Below are 22,356 nucleotides of genomic sequence, written 5' to 3' on the forward strand. Positions count from 1 at the left end.
TTTTTTTTATACAATTTAGAATGGCAAACAAGCTGACGGTCCACCTGATGGAAAGTGGTAACCATTGCCTATAGACATGAGCAGTACTATGGACATAACAGAGTATACTGTTTCGCCCATGATACCCCCTATGCGTTGCCATTCCTGAGGACGCAGGTGTTATTCCTCTGTACCCAGTAAATTGACGCCATATCCCACCCTTCAAACCGAAACACAGCCAAACAAACACAGCTGCTTCACGGTTGAAACACGAATGGGACAGAAGTACCCAAGCAATCGACTTTTGTACAAAGTCTTCCTCTAGTAAAGGTGAGCATTTGTATCTTCATACAAATGCTCAGCTAAAACTGTTGTTATTGTTTATTTTAGCACGATATGTGACCACAACATTCTGCAAACACAGAGACAATATGGTCCATGAATACGATCAATCGAAAAGAGAATGAATTTATGCTTAACGGTTTCTAACTTATTGGCATTGTGCTGGCTTAAGTACTCTTTCAAGCTGTATTTTAAGGATCTGAGGTTATAATATGAAGGAAACTTGTTTCGGGAAAGGCCATTCCACAATGTGACCGTGAGGTTCACGTAAGAGTTGGTTAATTTACTTGTACGCAAGCGCGGGAAGGCAACCGTCTATGGATGTAGAGGTTGGCCTATCCTCGTGGTACAATATCTGAAAGGGGAAGGTAAAATAAAGGAATGGAATCGGAAAAGGGAAGGCGGAATAAAGGAATGAAAGAAGAAGGTCAACTTTTTTATTCGTGTTGGTGAATAGGGTTGCCATACTAAGTATTTGAGATAAATTGTATTATAAAATTAAAAATTATTTAAAATTCTTATAATATATTTGAAAAAAAAATTAGATAAACAGCCTATAATTATTCGTAATAATGCTTATCTTTAGTAAATACTTTTATACTGAATTTAGACATAAAAAATGTTTACGTCTTGTAATAATTGGAAATGGCCGCAATTTTAATAAATACATGTACTGCTATAATATAATATGATTTATTCTAATTTGTTAATATAATGTTATGATTTGTATATGTATTAAACATTTCCGAACGCAATATCCTTCTACCCTCCTTAGTTATCCATATTCTCTATCAAATCTGGGATCACATTGGGGGTAGATGGTCAAAATCAGTCTGTAATCCAACAGTCCATTGAGTTAATCAAGTTCTGCTAAGATCACAAATAAATTTCCGCCAGTTGCGTATTATTCAATCAACCGCGATCTCCGCGCAACATAGTGACACTTTAAGCGAATCAACAAATGTGTTGGATAATTTGAAGATAGAACAAGAACGCGTACAAAAGACCTACACGCGGGGACTACGTGAACCAGGTTTGTCCTTCACCCTTCTTTTTATCCAACACTAATTAAAAAATTTAGGAAATTTAAATTTAATTATTTGCAACACTGATATAAAGGTTACCTAATATCTTCTCCAATCATCAATTTTGACCTCATTTTGGTATTTCTTGTTGCAATCAGTACAGTTTTATTTCCATATTAGCTCCATTTTATTTTTTTAATGATTGAAATAGTTTTTTTTTTGTAGCTAAGTCTACAATAAATTTCTTTTTTTTCAACTAATCTTATGTAAGAGAAATTTGAGAAAGTTAGAAATGAAGTTAACAGCTGATTAGGTACACGTTCTAAATTCAAATATTTTTAATCAGTTTACAATGTAGTTTTTAGGCAAAGTGTTTTTGTTTCCAAAACACAATCTAAAAGTATTTCGCAGTAAGTAACAAATAAAAACTCTTTATAGTTTTAATAGATTATACGTAGTACTTATATGTAGATAACTCACAAGATATCAAAGCTGAAACAGTGCCGAGGTAAAAATAACTTATTACTTTGGTCTTACGTTAGGTCAAGTTAGAAACACTGTATTTTTATTTCTAGTAAGAATTTCCTAAAGACCTTTCTAAAAACCTACCTAATTTAGCTTTTTTTTTTATTTAATTTTAATTTATTAAATTTAGCGGTTTGATCTGACAAGGTATGTCAAATATTCAGTCACTTCGAAAATTAAATATTTGATATAGTTAATAAAATATAATAGTTCTAGAAGACTTCAAAAAGGAGTATATTTTATATTCTACAGTAATTTTTTAGGTCTATATAATACTTATACTTTTACTTGTTATGATCTGATTTTGATATTACTTTTTTTATCTTGGCATTATTGAAGTCACTGTTTAGCGGAGTAAAACCTTAATTCTTTACTTACTTAAAATTCTTTTGTAACAAGAAAAACAGTTTATTTCATTCATATTTCATCCCTTACAGTCTCCATTGACAGGAATGAACCGTAGCGTCATATCGGAGACCTTAGCCACGGAGGGCGCACGTCGCGAATTCCCGTTGTCACGTCGCGTGTAAAATCGCAACTTATTTGATAACTGTATAACTTATTTGTGTATAACTTTATAAGTGTAATTACACATAACATTTTTAATAATGTGTTTCTGTGTTTTGAATTATACATTGTGAGAAATGTAGCTGAATGTACTTGAATAAAGATTTTTTTTATTTACAAATTATTAAAATTAAATAAGGAGTAATATGTTATTAGATTAATTATGTTATCAGCGTGTTAATATTTAAAAGACTATTTCAAATAATAACAGACAGAAGTTATTTATTTTGGTGATAGAAAAATATTTAAAAATGGAACAATATTTCAAAAACTTTTGAATAACCTAATATTGAGGTGAAAATACAAATTTAAATGTTAATTAAAATAAATAACACTCCGATAATATTAAAAAATGTTAAGTGAAATGTAATTAATCATCAGTAAGTAATTATTAGTGTTTAAATATTTTGGTGATTAAGTTGAAATAATTAGAGACAGAAATTACTAATTTCAGTGTTAGAAAAATATTGAAAACAGAACGTTCTTTAGAAAAACTATTAAAAAACTAAAATTGTAGTGAAAATACAAATTTACATGCTAATTAAAATACAAACTCGGAAAATGTTAAAAAGTGTCAATCGTACACTATCATCGGAATACGATCATGACAATTTGGGATTTTGGGATTACTTTAACATGAAAGATATGGATGTTATGAATTCGACCGAGCGTGGGGATGCTACTGTTCCGGCACCGGACCAGGAGTTTGTGGTGGCTGTGTACAGTGCTCTGCTGGTTACTGGCGCGATTGGAAACGTGGGAGTCTTCGCGACTCTCATGAAGTCACGGCGCAGAAAGTCAAGAGTCAACCTGTTGATGACACACCTGGCCATTGCTGATATGATGGTCACATTCATCGTCATACCGCTTGAGGTTTGTACTCTTATATATTTTATATACAGAAAACGAAATCCTTAGTATTTTTTAAATCCCTTAAATTGTCCTTTAATTATCTTTTTTTTTGTTGTTATAACATTGCCCTGTTATATCAATGAAACTGGACATTTTCATTGAAGTAATGTGGGTCAATGACGCCAAAAAAATTTGAGCCTCCAAACTTACACGGCGCGTTCAGCTGTTTATTTAATATGGGAGGCTCAATTTGTTGCTGTCTTTGAATTTTTATTTTATAAAATTTTTGTCTTAATATGTTCTATAGCATATCTAGATTCCTAGTTTTACGTAACGCTAATAATTTCGAATTAATTTTATTTGTAAATAAATTAATGAAAGGCAAGATTTTGCTTCTCTTTACATCATCTACTATCTTACTGTTTATATAACGGATTATGTCCTGAAAAACTCTTACAGCCACCTTTTATCATCATACTGCTCGCCATCGGCACGACATTATTTTCACACCTTAAAACCAGAATGGTAACGCATAGCGCGGTTTCAGAGGAGCTTCTTCCCGCGAACACTCAGACTGTGAAAAAATTTTCCTGCCGAGGCTTTCTCCAGAGATTAAATTTATTGGTTAAAGGAAAACAGATAGAAATGATTTTAAAAAACAGATAGATTTTAGTATTTTATGCACGTAATAATTCTTACGAATCTATATTGCACAAAAATATCAAATATATATACATATAATATACATACATAGCACACATAAGGAAATATGACGAATACAGTATATTATATTCTATCAAACGACAAAAAAAAAATGAGAATCTTGTAGTAATTTCCCCGCTTGTTGCTATTTTTTGCTACAAGCGTCAATTTAAATCATTAAAAATAAGGTCACGAATATTTCAAATGTTCGCCTACGGCATTCGGATGTCTGAACCCTGGAAAAGAAGGAATGCGTTTCCTGTACTCTACAGAACCTTTCTATATTTTTATTTATGACATTTTGAAACGACGACGACGTTGTTTCGAAGCAAATTAGTTTCTTGGAAATTTCGTGATATTTCGTAGCCATTTACGGTTCAACGCATATGTTTGTTATTGACTAGTAGAGATAAGCGTATTCTCTTTGAGCATCACAGCTCGTGAGTCACGAGTAAGAATTCCTCAGACGTAAGGATTCTAGATCGGAAAAGCGTATGGTATAACTGTGTAAACGTAACATTAACTGCAGTGCTGGCTGAGCTAGTGCATTACTTGTATGTTTTGTTTTAAAGGAACTTAATGAAAATGAAAATTATACAGTATCTGCTTATGTTCAATAGAAATATAAATAATAAATCGATTAAATGACTGAACATTTCGATTTATTACTAATTTATAACGAATTTAGAGAGAAATGTTTAATTTTTTTTTCTTTTCTTTTAGTTTTTTTTTTATAACACAGGGGCAAACGAGTATGCACCTCACTTGATTGTAATTGACTATCGTCGCTCATGATCGCTTGTTCAAAAATACTATAAGCTACGTATCCATTATGCTATCGGAAAATACACCTTGTTTGCGAATAAAATGATTTTTTAATGGATGATAATGGAATGGTAATCCCACCTGTACTAAAAGTATACGCTGGCGGGGTATCAGTCAGGATAAGTGAGAATAAAAGACAGATCAGTTAGTCCATTGTGATGAATATACTTGAAATTCAGCACGACGGTTTCCAGGAGGGACCACGTGGAGGGCAACTTGACTTGGTATATTGCTAGCAATACAACTAGTATTTAGCAGTATTAACAATTCCTCTCCCTCGCGGATAAAATTATTAGGTTTTACCATGTTTGACAGATTCAGGAGGCACAGGGCTGTTTATTATGATCGTTAATATAGAAGGTTTGCGTTCAGCAGTGGACAATAGAAATGATGATTCAATTAAATTTAAATGAATGCATATTTTAATCTTATTTGTTACTCTGTTTGAGTCATAGATTACTATTTGCTCTTCTATTACAGTTGTTTTGTTTTTTTTTTGTTTTATATAGTAATATTTTATGTATGCATATATTGCATGTATATATTTATTTATTTAATATATTACGTGTATGTTTATGTTATTTGAATACATGAAGTATTGCTTTATTTTTTCTTTATTCAAAAATGCATCGCCTATGTGTTTCTCGGTTTGCCCAATAGTTGATTGGTAGAGAATACCGTCTGGTATTAAGTTCGCCAAATGTACATAGAGTTTTACTGTGCATTAAAGTTTAAATAAATAAATATGGATATTAATGTAGAACTGACGAAAATAATATAAAGTACATTTCACATTATACTGTAATACACTACAACTGAAAATTAATTAATTAATTTAAAATCTTCAATTTGGAAATTTTGTGGATTACACACAAACTAGGGATCTGAAAAATATTTTCGTAAGCTAGAAATGATTTATTTTATTTATCGATCATATTACAAAAAGAAAATGCTATATTATTCATATTAAAGTAAAATAATAGATAAAAAAACCTATACAGACAAGTAAATAAAATATAAAGAATACGGTAGCGAAGGTAGATGCTCTTTTACTTTTTTATTTTGAATCTCTATTAGGAAAATAAATCTCATTCAGCTGCGATTTCTGTTTCAACTTTGTCCCCCTTTATAGCTTTGTCATTTCTTCTAATCACGTGGGACTAACGAAGCTTTATGATAAAACAAAAGCTTTAAAAAGGTCCTCTCGTTTTGTAAATCCTAGTATTGGTCTTGTCTCTTTGGAAAAAAAGATGATAAAAAATCAATTTAACGTTAAAAGAATGTACCAAATGTGTTAGATAAATGGATGGTTGGAAAGAATGGGTTCTGTTTAGATTGCTAATACTTGCAGGAAACCTTTTAGTGTGATTATTAATTCTGATTAAGGTATATAATACCGTAATTGGTAAGTGCGTAATTAATTGCGCGTTAAAAGTGCGTTATATATTATGGTTTTTGTTTTTTTTTTGTTTTGTTGCTTTTTTATTTTCATTCTTTTATCTTTTTTTACTGTGTATTATGTATATGTTTGTATTATAATTTGTGTGCCGTAAATAATGTAAAGAAATTATCTATATATCTATCTAAATAAATTTCATCATATCATATCAGTATTAAACTGCTTAATGTAAGCATTCTCCATATGGGAGGTTTTGCCAGGTTTGACAAGCGAGTTTTTTTTAATGGATTATAATCGTATGGTAACCCTGCCTGCACTATCGGTATACACTGGCGGGCCACCAGTGAGGAATAAATAGTGAAGATGAAAAGGCAGGTCAGTTAGCCCATCATGACAAATTCAACAAAAAAATATTCATGATAGTTTCCAGGGGAACTGCGTGGAGGTCGACCTGATAGAGTATAGTGATGTCATTGTGTGATGTTTGTTAACTCCCTGTTAACTTGTTTGCAATTCTTTATTACATAAAAAAACAAAATACTTTTCCTAAATTAACAATTCAATCTTTTTTTCATTTAAGAGTTTCCTGTATTTCCTCACCGACAGGTGTAACTAATTCATACATCTTCTTCCAGCCAGCTTTATTCAAGGCCATATTTTTAACCTTCATATACGAGATGACACCTAGCGTTTTCTTTATCTGGAAAGGGATTGTTAGTAATGGAGACTTGAGAATTCCATTGCTCTAATTTTTCTTCTAATTTAAAAAATCAGATCGACCTCTCGGTTCTTTTAGTAGAAACTATCATGGTTAATTCCTAATGAATTCATGATGGGCTAATGGACCAGTTTTCATTCTCATCTATCACCCTTCACTGGTGCTCTTCCAGCGTATCCCATTAGCGCAGGCGGGGTTACCATACCATTTTCACCCATTAAAAAAACCTAGCGTTTTCTTTATCTGTCCCGTGTAGTTATTTCTCGGTCTTCACCTTTCCCTTTTGCTCTCTACTTTTCCTTTTATTATGCTCTTTAAAAAATCGTCATGACGTATAAGGTGGTCAATCGTAAGGACATTTTAATATTACAAATGTTAGAAAATAACGGCTATCTCTTTACAAAAGTCCATTAATATGACAGATGATAAAATAATAACACTACTATATATAACACATATATACTAAACTAAATATTTTTGAAGATTTTCCGAATTGTTTTATCTGTATGTATGTTTAAAGATGATGGACGTGTGGTCCCGGCATAGAAAAGGCCACCTGTTTCTTTCTCATGGGTGCTGTAAGAGGCGATTAAGGGAACTTAATGGATGGCAGCGTTCCTCATAAAACATTACCAAAGTCTAACTGTGGTTGGCAACTGGCCTGTCAAGCGTAGTAACTATTGACAAAACTCTATCTCTAGTCTATGATTAGTAGGGGATAGTTAATAATCGTATTATTATTATCGTCATTTTCAATGACTTTCATTTAAAAAATGGCTTTGGTAAGCTAAATATAATAAAATATCGGATATTTTGGTCTGATCGGGTCAATTTAAGAAACTTAATGATCTAAATGGGCAGCAGCCTCTCTATTAGAACATCACCATAGCTTAACTGCAGTTGCCCATCCGCTTGCCAAGTGTGGCAACTGGCAACTACTGGCAAACACCCCCTGTTGGGGGACCTCTATTTTCAGCAGTGGACAGTAGATAACTGATATGATGGCGATGACAGGCTACAGAATGTTTAAAAATCACCTCCTAGCTTGTTTAAATTCCTATTTATAAAACTATGTATAAGTCTGACTAGACACACATGAAATTACGAGCATACCTAGTTTCAAATGTTTGCTTTAATTCACAAGTATTTTACTCGAAACTATCTCTTAGACTAAAATGTCACGCGAAAGTGTCGCCAGACTATTATTTTGAAGATAAGATGTAACAAATTCTAATGAGTTTTCAACCTACTTCAAAAATGACGAGGTTATCAATTCGGTTGAATTTTTTTATGTTTGTTACCTTATCACTCCGTCATTTATAAACTGATTTGCAATTTTTTTATGAAAGAATATACTTTCAGATTGGTCTTATAGAAGTTTTATAGAAAATATGTTTAGTAGTTTAGTTTTTGAAACAAAATTTTTATTTATTTATTTATTCATTAAAAATAATTAAAACAGAAAAAGCCAAATCAATGTTATAAATCTAGTGTGTATATATATATACATATATACTGAGCCGCTTCTAATATATATATATATATATATATATATATATATATATATATATATATATATATATATATATATATATATATATATAGTTAGTATTAGCGGAAGTGTATAGACATTATTTAATTACGTAAATTGAACTTAAACAGATTGTTTAATTACGCTAATGTGTAAACTATTTATGGCCCAATATTAAAGTCACTTGGCCCTGTATGTTTGAAGAATTTAATGGTATGTTTTAATAAGTAAATGATTTGATGACGATGTGGTCTAAGGATCATATTATTACTTCACATGAAGCGAGACTGTGGTCAGACGCGCACGAATTTTAAAATAAATTTAAATTAAAATATACATTTTTTATGTATACTAATTCTGAAGTAGAGGCACGTTGTATTTTTACTCCGTCACCACCAAATATAATTTTTGTTCTTTATGATAGATTTAAGAATAAATGTTATGAGATATAGCAGTATGTGCTGATCGATTTCAGGCTCGAGTTACGAAATGGAGACTAGGTTTTACATCGCTATCATCAATTCTCTTGTTTTAACCTTGTTTTATTATCCTAGGTAAATGTTATATATTTATTATGTACTAGGAACATTATAATGTAAGATAGAAGGAAGAAGGGGAGAGGGAGACCGAGACATTATCTATATCAAAATTGAATCAAGAGCTCCACCGACAAGAGCGCAGCTCTTAAATGGATAGATAGTCAGATAGATTTCATGCACTTTATTTTATAATTCCACCATTCCCCGAGTTTCACACGTTCACGCGGAAGTTGTTTTGTTTTATTCAAAACTATGTTAGTTGTTTCTTGCGATTCTTCACGCGTGAATCGTTGTTAAGTTAGGAATTGTTAAGTTACATCTTGAGAAACTCATATTTATAATATTATTAGGATTGTTTCTGTCGTTTTCATTTATCATCATCATCATCATTATACATATATATATACACACATACACACACACACACACACACACACACACACAGTCCCGGTATAGAATAGGCCACTCCTTTTTTTTTCCATGAGTGTCGTAAGTCACGCATAAGAGGGATGGGTAGTAGCGTCCCTCTTATAACATCATCAAAACCTAACTGCAGTTATCCATCCGCTTGCCAAGCGTGGCAACTATTGGCAAAATTCTTCTTTTGAGGGAGGCCTATGTTTAGCTAACGGCTGATATGACGATGATACGTTCAATCATATAAGTAAATAAATAATAATAACACTAATTAAATATTGTTATGCTTTTATTTGTTATGTTTAATAAACATTAACGATTTTTACAACAAAATAATATTTAAATTTTAAAAAGTAAAAGTCTGTATATATCCATTATGTAGTACTCATAAAACAAACTCTACTTAGCTCGAGACATGGTGTCACTGTATTAAATGTAATTAAAAGTACATTTTTTGTTCAGCCTATCTACACAATAAATGAATATCAATATCTACTTTCATAAAAAATACTTACTCATTGCTCACTACTTAGTGAGTATTTATTATTTGAAATTAAAATGCTACTCACGATTCTGAGAGGTTAGATTGGTCCTAAAATTTTTTATTTAATAGTTACAAACTATATTGTAAAAGTATATTGTAATTAAATAAATAAAATATACGAGTATAAATAAATGTATAATGGAATTTTATTAAATTTATCAAACCCTGTTTAGAAGCTAAAGAGGTTTTGGAATGGACCAATGGAATTGTTGTAGCAATTTTTTGCAAAGAAAACTTGTCAACCCTTTTGTTGTCAGCGAAAAAGCGCTTTGTATAAGATTATTTTAAAAAGATTCTCCAGTGACGAACTTTACGGATTCATCGTCTTAAATATATATTATCATCAATACACATAATAAAATGGTAAACGGTCGCTGTCTGTACATGGAAGAAAAAAAGAAAAACTACTTTAGGGCGGCTTTATAAACGCAATAGAACCCATAACAATGATTTATAGAATTTTGTCTGTTTGTCTATAAGTTTACGCATGTTAATCTGAAAACGGCTTAACCGATTTGAATGTGGTTTTCACTAATACGTTGTGGTTTGTTCCACTTAATATTTAGTATTTGTTTTATTTCAATCGGTTCAAAAATAAAAAAGTTATATAAATCTAAAAAATCTCTAAAAAAAGTTGAATTGGCTGAATTTTTTTTTTATTATATGTATTGATTTCCGAAAATTCTATCTACTCGTGCGAAGCCGCGTCGGATCACTAGTAAATAATATATCATAATTTACGCCGTTTGCTTTATATTATGAGTTTTTTTATTTATAATCTCCTTGATAGAGAAGGTAATCCGGATAAAACATGAGATTTTGAAGACTTCTTTTCCCTGTTCTTTTCCACGTGTCACACAAAATAAATATTACGACACATATATTTAATTTGAATATAATTTTATGTAATAAATTTAACATAATATCAAAGACTATGTAGACTTTGTCTTTTTTTCAAGAAAGTAACTTCAAAGGAAAAAAAGCAAAAGGCACGAATTATGTAAAATTGATTTAATTTCACTTTCGAATGCAGGAATAAATAAAAAAATGTATTAAATTTCGTTGCGATATTTGCTATAAATATTAATTTAGGTAAATAAGAGTGCAACATGATTTATTTAACTTTTCAGTAATCAAATTAAGTGATAAATAATTTTACTTTATCTTAAAATTAATGTGCCATCAATTGTGCCATTTCTTAATAGGAGGACAAAATATATACCTAGTTCTTCCAGATAATTCGATAATGAAAATATCGGTAGATACGATTGCGTTAGTGTATTTACAAGAAAGAATAAGATGATAGACATGATATCTGTTTTCTCGTCCTGTCTCAGGTATACGTAGTGAAAAAGTATCGTTTTATTTTTATTTAGGGGACGGTAAATTAGCTACAGAATTCCACCACCATCAATAAATTTCAAGGGTAACTATTGTATATCTGCTGATAGATATCTCGCATTGAAGCGGTAATTTTCGCACTAGAATCAGTCTGCCGGATTATATGAAATGGCTCAGGAGAAGTGGCCATTATTGCAGGTTCCTGCCGGTCCAATTTAAGAAAGAAACTTTTTATTATCCGCTTGATGGCTGGGTATAGAGATTGGGTTGTGCTTGTAAATTTGTGGTTTGGGAGATTAGTGTAATTATGTAGCGTTATATTATATAGGGTGAAATTCGAAGTTATTAACTGTACGTAAAATTAAGAATCTACCTACTTTATAATATAATTTTCAACATCCCATATATATTAACTTTAAAGCTGAGGGTGATGAGAGATTGTTAGTAATGGAAACTAGCGATCCCATTGCTAGAAATATACCCTTACAGGTCGACCTCTTCGCGATTCACTCTGGAAACTGTCACGATTTAGTTCTTTACTCACAATTACCCAAAACATTGGTTGCTGTACTTGTTCCAGGGTATACAATAGGGAAATTAGCCCGACCTTTCTATAATTGCATAGTACTCATCGCAAGCGAAATTGACTAGAGAGATATTATATTGTATTTATTACAATATATGTTAATAATATTTTCCTAACTCCGTATATATTATTGTATTAGTTAAGTGTGTTTACCAGCGAAACGGCTAATGTATATATGCTTCTGTCTTTGTTTTCCGCATTACGAACATTAATGCTGTTACGTATCTAAGTTTGTTTGGACAAAAATATATCTAATTGGACTCCATAATCCTTAAAACAAAACAACTTCGATGGTATTATTTTTATTCATTAAAAAGATATCTCTTAATCTATTAAAAACTTTTAACGACGTAGAAAACAACAAATACGATTAAAAGCGTCTGATTAAATAGTACTAACTAATATTTAACAAAGTCTTTTTTTTATTATAAAATTTTGCCAAAAATTTCAGCAAAGTTGGACCTGCAAATGACATTAAAATTAGTTCACAAGAATTTTTTTATGTAAGAAAGTTAAATTAATAATTAAGAATTTAAAGTCAGCGTTCGTTTCACATCTTAGTGCGCGGGGAATCTTTATACTATACTACAACTCTTTTATATTCCATCATAAAAATAATCCGAGATAATTATAAGCTATATATAATACAATAGAACGCCCCTATTAAAATATCGCCGAAGTTTAACTGCGGTTGCCAACTCGTCTGCCAAGCGTGGCAAATACTAACAAAACTCCCTTTATGAGGAAGGTCTATGTTCAAAAGTGGACAGTTAACGACTGATATAATGACAAAAAAAATGATTATAAAATCATCATCATATCAGTTGTCGAAGACCATTAAGTTCCGTTGGGACGTTCACCCACGGGGAAGGAAGGGGTGATTCATTCTATATCGAGACCACACAGCAATTTACAATAATAAATAATAATTTATTTATTTATTTAAGGACAACCAACAAGGCAAACATTTATATCTACTTAAAATACATTATAATAAGGTTACATTATAAAATGCTGCCTCAATTAAAGGTTGCCACGACACGCGTATTATAATATATATATATATATATATATATTTATATATATATATATATATATATATATATATATATATATATATATATATATATATATATATATATATATATATATATATATATATATATATATATATTATAATCTATTATGTGCAATGATAGATGCCATGCTGTTATTAAGCTGATTAAAATAATATGAATTAAACTTAATGTTAGTGCTACATATAATAAAAATATAATTTGTGTAGGTGTTACTTGATAGTTTCAAGTTCTTCCAACAAAAAAATAAATATTAGCATAAGTCTATGGAGAATAAACAATAAGCTTTATAGTTTTAAATAGCACATCTATTAAAAACAGATTATTTAGATTCAAAGTGTGATATAATACCATTTACTTAGTTTAGATAAGTAATTTAGTTACATATAGTTTTTTATTAATTAATATTGATAAGGTATCTTTAATCACAATCACAGTTTAAAGATTTTGTTCAAGATTTTGTAAGGTTAGACGAAATATTATCCCACGAAATTTGGGATGAAAAGAGTACCTATGGTATTAATCCAGGTTACAATTCATCGAACCAGTGGACGGAAAATGGCTGAGATGATGATGATGATGATATCAATCCATTGGTGAATAAGATTTCATCCAAATCTAAACAAATTACAATAAACAGCAATTAATAAATGCTTTTGGCTTTTAATTTTCAAGAATTTTATTTTTCGGAATAAAAAAGAAATTACAATCAAGTTGTAAGCATTTTGAATTATTGTTTATAAGCATTTATTTTATGATTAGGAATTTTTATGTAAATTTAGAATCGCAATGATGCTGATATTGTTTGACAATAAAACTTGATTCAAATAATATTGTTTCATGTACAACCATTTTAAAGATTCGACCTGATAAATGTAAATCTACAAATCTTGATTTTAATTGCGTCCAGAGATAATTGATGTAAATTTTTTTAAAAATACAATTCGAATGGAATTATATTTTAAAAATTTTCTCGTTAACCTTTTTTTTCTGGTATCCAATACTGGGTCAATTTATATTACTGGCAACCGCTTAGTGTCTGTGGTATGGTTTTATTAGATTTTATTATTATCCTAAAGGGACCGCATGATTTGCTAGAATAAAAGTACCTACTATATTATTGTATGTTTGAATATATTACCTTTATTGTGTGCCCGACCAACTTAATTAACATTGTTCTAATGGTTATGAATACATTTGAATGTTTGTCTGTTTTGTATAAATTATCCGCATGCTTTGTTTGAAAAGGAGAAATTAGTAAATTAATGTAATTAAGATATCCACTGCAAATTGTAGAATAAGAGGCTTTTTTTAACATATTTGGTACAATTCACTCATCGTGATTAGTGAAGAAGAGAGAATTACAGTAACAGGGTCACGCGAGACTCATTGCTGATCTGACTTCATCATCAATTATCGTCGCTCTCTAATACTTCTTAAATGTAAGGCATTAAAAAGGCGCAAACAGGGTTACCATTTAATTTCTATCTAATAAAAAAAAACCTACAGTATTCCTATTATGATAACAATGTTTGTTTCATGTTCATTTTTAAATGACTGAAAGAATTTGATTTAAATTTTGAATATAAATGTATTATATTCTGTATTAACATATAGAGTATGCCATTTCAATTTCAACCTACATTTGTCTATTGCTAGTCATAGATGATAATGATGACGATATTAGCCGTTACTGTCGACTGCTGAACATAGGCCTCCCGATAATGGAGGTTTTGCCAGTAGTTGCCACGCTTGGCAGATGAGTTGCCAACCGTAGTTAGGCTTTGGTGATGTTTTAAGAGGGACGTTGCTGGGCATACGCTTTCCCTAGAATCTTTCACTATGTAAAGATCCTTTCGTTCTGATTCGACGTTTTTTAGATCCATCTATTTCGTATCCGGTCCAACTATGGTATCTAGAAAAGCGCCTCACGCTCCATCATTCAATATGCGAACTTCATTTCAAGACCTTTATTCTCTATGAGCCGTCGCTGATTCATCAAATATGGCAAGCCCACTACCACATCAGCTGACAGTATTTAAGATCTATGTTAACCACTTTTGTTCTCCATCGAAATTCCTCGTTCACCCGTAGAGACATTCTAGGCGTAGTTCTCACCATCGTTTGCTATCTGACATTTGTGGTACATACGGTACATTTATTTCAATTTAGAGTGAAAAACCGCCGGATAAAGCTAGTATCAGTTAATTGATTATTTAATAGATATATAAAAATATACATAGTTCAAATATGTGTCGCAAATTACGTTGAATGCTAAATTATCATAGAGAGATAGTTCATAACAGATATGTCTCAGGGTCGTCCTTTTATATACCTCGGTTGAAGTTATTATGTAATACTCGTAATATAATATATTATCGAGATCGATTTAAGAATTCATCTTGGTTGGGTAGCCAAACGTTGGTCGAGAAAATACAAAATATTTATATTATATATATAATGAAAACTTAATAAAATAATTAAAACAATGATAACTCATTATCGTTCCCTTAAAAGAATGATTGTTGTGATTTGTGTGTTTAAGTAATGTCATATATATATATATATATATATATATATATATATATATATATATATATATGTAGATGTAAAAATGAAATTTAATAATATAATTAAAAATGGGCAACAAAAAGCTAAAAATCCTTTTTAATCAAGGATGAGAAAATAAAAAGAATATAAAAATAAACTTACAAAAAAAATTTAAATAAAATATTTAATATAAAAATATACTTAGATAAAATAATTAATAAATATTTAATATATATATATATATATATATATATATATATATATATATATATAAATATATAAATATATAAACTTATATAAATATATTGTATAAGTTACTATGATGGAAATGACTTTCTTAAATAGTAATTTTTTACTTGTAACTTAAAATTCGACAATGATTTTATTTTTCTCATAGAAACTCATTCATTTCAAAGGCGACTAAGGGAATGCGAGGGATGGGCAGTAGCGTCCCTTTTAAAACATCTAGAAAGTCTATCTGTGGTTGCCAATTTGCTTGCAAAACGTGGCAACTACTGGCAAAACCCTCCAAGGGGGAGGCTTATGTTCAGCAGTGGACAGTTAAAGGCTGAAATAATGATGATGATGATGAGAAAAGATAATATGTTTTAAGTATTTAAAATGCTCGCTTTGTGTGTCTATCTATATACCGAATTTTATTCAAAACCTTTCAGTCGTTTAAGCATGATTGATTACAAATATTTGAACATCTGAACGTCTTTACTCCAATTTATGTTAGTAGGAAGTAGATAAAAGCAAGCTTATGAAATTCCTCACTTTAAAGTAATGGAATTTGATAGTACGAGAACAAAGCGTTCAATGAACCCTTTCCTTAGAATCCTTATTATATAAATTATATTTTACAATGTATTTGTATAGGCTCTTATATTAGGTATATTATCATAGTAAAATGGCAAGTGAATGCTAGTAACCTTTTACCTTCATTAACGTGAATATCGTCATAGTCGTAGAATACTGATGGATCTGACAAAGATTACAGTATTAGATCCGTCAGTATTTTACAACTATGACGATATGTAGTAACTGACTTGGACAAATAGTAGGCTATGTCTTTCTAATCCTATATAGCATGTGTATACCAAATTTTATAGTGATTGATTAAGCTGTTAAGGTGCTCATAAGAATGCTCAAGACTATAGACTTGTATCGTATGATCGACTTGTATGTATCACATAATCATATTATATGAAATTAGACTAACATTTAAATGCTTTTTTTTATGACTCCGATACTGATATCGGAGAACAGTAATCATTGACATATATTCAGATATAAAATTAGTCATTGATTCCTTTGTTTTTACTTAATTATTGGGTAATTTTGGTATTATTTAGTAATTTTCGTAACTGATAAATAGTTAAATTATTAGACGGGTTTGTTTAAAACTCTATTAATTAAAGTTTAAAATATTAAGTTCCAGTAAAAAATAAATAGATAATAATCTACTACTTAATGTGAGACAACTTATTTATTAAAATAGTTATAAAGTGCCCTGTAATATAAATATTTACGATTAAAATGAAAATTTTAATTATTATATTTAATTACATTAAAGTTCATATACAGGTTGATTCAGATTCAGAAAATAAAGCATAATATATACATATATATATATATATATATATATATATATATATATATATATATATATATATATATATATATATATATATATATTATTATTATTATTTGATTTATATTATTTGATTTGATTATATTAATTGATTTACTTTTACGTTTACAAATCGCAATCATCAATTCATCTTTTTTTAAACATATGTTTAAAAATTACAATATACATATAATTGTAAATATTTTTCTTTTTTATAATATAAAAATCATTTGTATTGATTATATTGTTTCTTAATATATATGATGTTTAAATTTACTAAAGTGATAATGAATTCTGTAATCAACAATCTGGAAATTCATATTTATTTGTAATTTAAAAATACCACCTTAGTGGTATAAAAAAAAAAGAAACAAAAAAATCTAAGCACCTAATAATTATGTATTTAAGGGAAATAAGAGTATTCGACACTTGTTTAGGTAAGTTATTTTCATATAAAGTCTAATGTTATGTTCATAATGTCGTTATCCCAACCAACGTCAATCAAATAAACATTATAAGACCCAACATGTTAGCGTATTATGTTGAATTCTAAATTTAGTTTGTGTCAGAAAATGAATATTATCAGAAATTATTGTGTAATATTCAATATATTGGATTTATATTGAACAATGTACCTAATTTGGGAAAATGCTTTACTTTTTACATCCTGGCTTTGCACTGGTAGATAGATAAAAAGATCACCAGATGGAGACTTTGTACAAAAGTCATTTGCTTGGGTACTCCTGTCCCATACGTGTTTCTACCGTGAAGCAATTGTGTTTTCATGGCCGTGTTTCGGTTTGAAGGGTGGTATTGGTTATGTCCATGGTACTGCTCATGTCAATAGGTGACGGTTATCACTTTCCATCAGGTGGGCCGTTAGCTTATTTGCCATTCTAAGTTGCATAAAAAAAAGATATGTTAGTATTTTATATAAGTTTTAATAGGTAGACGGACCGTATGCCTGTTTGCCACCTCAGTGGTATATATATATATATATTTGTAAAATTGTTTTATGGTCAATAAATGTCTTCTATTCTATTCAAATTAATACGATTTTCTTAACTTTTACCTAATTACACACTTGTGCCGGTTTTCTTTAATACGTTTTATTATGTATGTATATGTAAGCCATGTAAAATTTATTGTATATGTGAAATTTAGAATGTTGTATGTGTATGTTTTATAATTTTTCCGTGTAGTCCCGGCATAGAAATAGTGTCTTTTTTAAAACATCACCGAAACCTATCTGCGGTTACCAACTCGCTTGCCAAACGAGGCACCTACTAGTAAAATTCCCCAAGAGGAAGGTTTTTTTTTTTCGGTGGGTGAAAATGGAATGGTAACCCCGCCTGCGCTAACGGGATACGCTGGTGGAGCACCAGTGATGGATGATAGGATGAGAATGAAAAGACAGGTCAGTTAGCCCATCGTGGTGGATACACCTGGCATTCAGCACGATGGTTTCCAGGGGGGACCACGGGGAGGTCGACCTGACAGGGTATATTGCTAGTAATGGGACTGGTAGTCTCCATTACTAACAATCTCTTCCCCCTCCCAAGAGGATGGTTTTTTTAATGGATGATAATGGAATGGTAACCCCACCCGCGCTATCGGTATACACAGGCGGGGCACCAGTGAAGGATGATAGGTGAGGATGAAGTAGGTCAGTTAGCCCATCGTGACGAATTCAACAAGAATTGTTCACGATGGTTTCCAGGGGGCCCCACGTGGAGGTCGACCTAATAAGGCATATTGCTAGCAAGTTAAAGTCCATTGCTAACAATCCCTTTCCCCCCCAAGAGGAAGGTTAGGTAAACGTATGTTCAGCAGTGGACAGTTAACGGTTGATATGATGCAAATATGATATTATGTAGTTACTATTACGAATAGTAAAAGAAAAATGTTTTTCCCTACATTAACTTCTTTATATTACACTACTATATATAATCCTATATAAAATTGACAAACAAATTATCGAAACCCACACACGTTTTATTTTCTTTGAAAAATTTCACTAACAATTTTATTTCTTCAAAATTTCTCAATATATATATAAAAACGTTTACTCAGAACTACGAAAAAATACCCGGTCTGCCAATGATGTAAATATTTACGAGAAAACAACTGTATATATAAAGGTGACCTATACATATTTATTGACTTATAGATAACTTCTGTTTATTACAAATATTTCTTACAACTCACTAATATGTGTGTTTAAGATGCAATTATTTGTTTATTTATTTATTTATATAATGATTTTATCATCATCATGATATAAGGCTTTAACTGTCCACTGCTGAAGATAAGCCCTTTTGGGGGATTGGCCAGTAGCTGCCACGCTTGGCATGCGGATTGGCAACCGTAGATAGGCTTTAGAGATGCTCTAAGATCGCTGCTATCCATTTACCATTAAGTTCCTTTATTTGCCTCTTACGACACATATAGGAACGGAAGGGGTGGCCTATTCTGTGCCGGGAGCATCCCTAACTATCTCGCTAAAGAGGAGCTCTATGTTTAGCAGTGAATAGTTAATTGCTGATATCATCATTATCAACAAATTTATTTTTAATTTCTACCCAAAATGCAATGGTTTTGTTAAAATTAAATAAAAATCGGGAATTTTGAAGTTTATTATTTGAGGTCATGCATTAATTGATTATGCCTTTTTAATGCGAACAGAAAACACATAAGTAGGTATATAAATTTCCGAACCGTCCGCTTGAGGTGTAGTTAAGTTTTCAATGTAATATAATGCAGCAAGTTGCGTTATATTTGTACTTAAACTGAGGACTATATATAAGTTACATGCTTGCAACAACAGCTACAGATACTAGAGGGAGATTTTATACATAAGCGATCTGTTTGATTACCTTTGTCCCATCCGTGTTTCTACCGTGAAGCTATGCTTGAATGGTGGAATGTAGCGGTGAAGTTACAAAGTGTGGAACTACAACAATTTACCTAGAATGGCAGACAATTTTTGTTATAACCTAATATCTATATTATAAGTGAATGTACAAAGGCGTATAAATAAATAATTACTACGTATTTATTATGTTATGACCTTTAGGTTATTCATGTCTGTAGGTAATAATTATCACTTTCCATTAGACGGGCCTCTTTGCCGTAAAGCGCATAATTTGTTTAGAGGATTGGGTAAATCTAGTAAGGGTAATTTTTAAGAGACAAGCGATTATGAATATAAAATTAATAATAAAACCAATCTACGGGACACCAGGTCTATGTGCCTTATACGCTCGTAACTTATTTTTAGTACCTAGTAAAATGTGCAGTTTACATGAAGTCACTAAATATTTATAACTGAGAAATCCAGCTTTATTTATTTATAATAAAAAACAATGTATAAAATATTTTTAATGTAAAAAAAAGAAGGCTGGCCTATACCTTGGTCAACGCATTTCCATTGCTATTCAGCGTGGAAATGCAGCAAGTATCCTAGGCACCCTACCAGCTGGCAGTGATCTCAAAGAAATTTTTTATCTTTAAATAATTTTTTAATTACTTGTTCTTGATATTTATAGCTGTATAAAAACACTTTTTTATACTAGTACACATTTTGCTTGTACGATACCTATGTAAAAATATTATTAAAAATATATACAAGCTAAGAGTCTGAATTTATTTGTATACTTATTCTGATATTAATCCGAGTGATAAATTCAAATTCAAATCACCTTTATTCAAATAGACTTGTTTACGAGCCCTTTTAAATCGTAATCTACTGCAGGGCTCAGAAAGTTATTATCTGTTGAAAAGAGCCGAGCCCGCAAGAATTTCTGTTAATATATATATATATATATATATATATATATATATATATATATATATATATATATATATATATATGTATAAGTACACATATATTTATTTAAATAATAACTATGTCTAAAATAACATGCTCATTAAAAAACCCGTGCATGATTGACTAACACCATGCACGTTGTGTGTTTTTGTGTGTTTTTTAATAACAGTTTTAAATTTATTAAAAGATAGATATTAATATTTCCTACGGTATCATATTATTAACATTTAACGCTCATTCCCATAAAAGACTATAACTTTCGACAGCAGCGAGTTCACTTAAATTTAAACTAATATAGAATATTGTAGAATATAGTTTCTTTTTTGTATTAGGAATGTGTCTTAGTTGTCCGATTATTTTTTCAATTATGTAACTTAACTAGATTAATTTTGTAACTTTAAAACTTATTTAAAATGTAGACATAGAGAATTATTACATTGTTCTTGTAAAATGTGAATAGGTACTTGAAACAAATTTTCGACTTTATTGACAAGCGAATTATTTTTGATTACTACATTTTTCGCTTAAGTGGTTTTAAAAAAATAATTACTCCGTCTTTGTTAAAACTATTTAATTTAGTCTATTAGGTTATTTCTTTTATCTTAATGACAAATCTCACCTTATTTCTTTCAGTACGTATAAATTCAATAGGTATTTAGGTCGGTTTGTGTGGTATTTGTAGCAAATAGATTTAGGGATTTGAATTAGGCAACCACGCAATGTAAGATTAGCAGTTACAAGGGAATACTTTGATTGCCTAGACAGGATTTCAGATATACGTATTATATCTGTGTATATAGTCTCTCAAATTTGGGTCAGTTGGTTAATGTATCTAATCTTATTATATATATATATATATATATATATATATATATATATGTATATATATATATATATATATATATATATATATATATATATATATATATATATTACCAAAAACTTATTTAGTAGTTGCTAGAGTTTTAATAAAGTAAAAAAAAAATAATCGTTCTTTTTTAAATGCGTTATTGATTTAGTCTGGCGAAGTCAGGTCAGTTGGTCCATCGAGATAAATAAATTTATAACTTATTTAACAGTTGGATAGGCTGTGTAACTTTTATGCTTGGACTCTAACATAGATTTAATATCTTTTTTTTCGGTTTGTCGGCTTATGTTCCTTTGGGAAAAATATTCAATTTCTTTATTAGAATACTAACGACGTTAATAACTTAATAATGTTTGTATATTATTTTTGGTATCAATGTCAGCCCCTTATTTTACTATAAAACTATACAATATTACCACTGCGATAAGAATATAACAAATAATAATAAAATTATGTTTCACAAAGCAACTGACTTCAATTGTTGTAAAATCAGTTATTTTGGTTCAAA

General features: G+C 30.2%; 1 protein-coding gene across 1 annotated transcript in view; it reads left to right on the forward strand.

Moving 5' to 3' along the window:
* Nucleotides 1-1,316: 1,316 nt before the first annotated feature.
* The window catches only part of LOC116412672 (adipokinetic hormone/corazonin-related peptide receptor variant I-like), a 97,077-nt gene continuing 76,037 nt past the window's right edge, over nt 1,317-22,356 (forward strand). The window contains exon 1 of the mRNA XM_052902545.1: nt 1,317-1,354. The gene's annotated coding sequence lies outside the window, so the exon portion shown is untranslated. The remainder of the gene's footprint in view (nt 1,355-22,356) is intronic.

Source organism: Galleria mellonella, unplaced genomic scaffold, assembly GCF_026898425.1.
Source record: "Galleria mellonella isolate WM207_F2 unplaced genomic scaffold, CSIRO_AGI_GalMel_v1 utg905, whole genome shotgun sequence".
Classification (NCBI taxonomy): Eukaryota; Metazoa; Arthropoda; class Insecta; order Lepidoptera; family Pyralidae; genus Galleria; species Galleria mellonella.